Source organism: Myotis davidii, unplaced genomic scaffold, assembly GCF_000327345.1.
Source record: "Myotis davidii unplaced genomic scaffold, ASM32734v1 scaffold726, whole genome shotgun sequence".
Classification (NCBI taxonomy): domain Eukaryota; kingdom Metazoa; phylum Chordata; class Mammalia; order Chiroptera; family Vespertilionidae; genus Myotis; species Myotis davidii.
The window spans coordinates 1,610,493-1,610,771 of record NW_006297808.1 but is presented as its reverse complement, the minus strand read 5'-3'; the positions used below and the strand labels follow the sequence as shown (position 1 = coordinate 1,610,771).

At 62.4% G+C, this 279-nt stretch overlaps 1 protein-coding gene across 4 annotated transcripts in view; it reads right to left on the bottom strand.

Annotated features, from left to right (window-relative positions):
- DTX2 (deltex 2, E3 ubiquitin ligase) overlaps positions 1-279 on the bottom strand; it is a 38,519-nt gene that overhangs the window by 6,942 nt on the left and 31,298 nt on the right. The gene's annotated exons all lie outside the window — the stretch shown is intronic.

Below are 279 nucleotides of genomic sequence, written 5' to 3'. Positions count from 1 at the left end.
TGGCCCAGGCAGCTTCTCCAGCTGAAGGTAGCTTTCCACAAGCCACATTTCTCCAAGGGAGCCAGCCAACCCCATGAAAGGGACACCTGAGCCCAAGAAGGCCAGGTCTGCCAAGAGCCTAAGTGTTCTTTCAGGCAAACCCGGGTGCCTCGGACAGCTGCTGGCCTGCCCTGCCCACAGACCTGTCTGTCTCCACCTCCAAGGAGTGGAAGAACTGGACTGGAGTCAGGACCTGAGCCTGCCTGGACTGCTGGGTGTGGGGGGGGGGGGGCTGGGGGG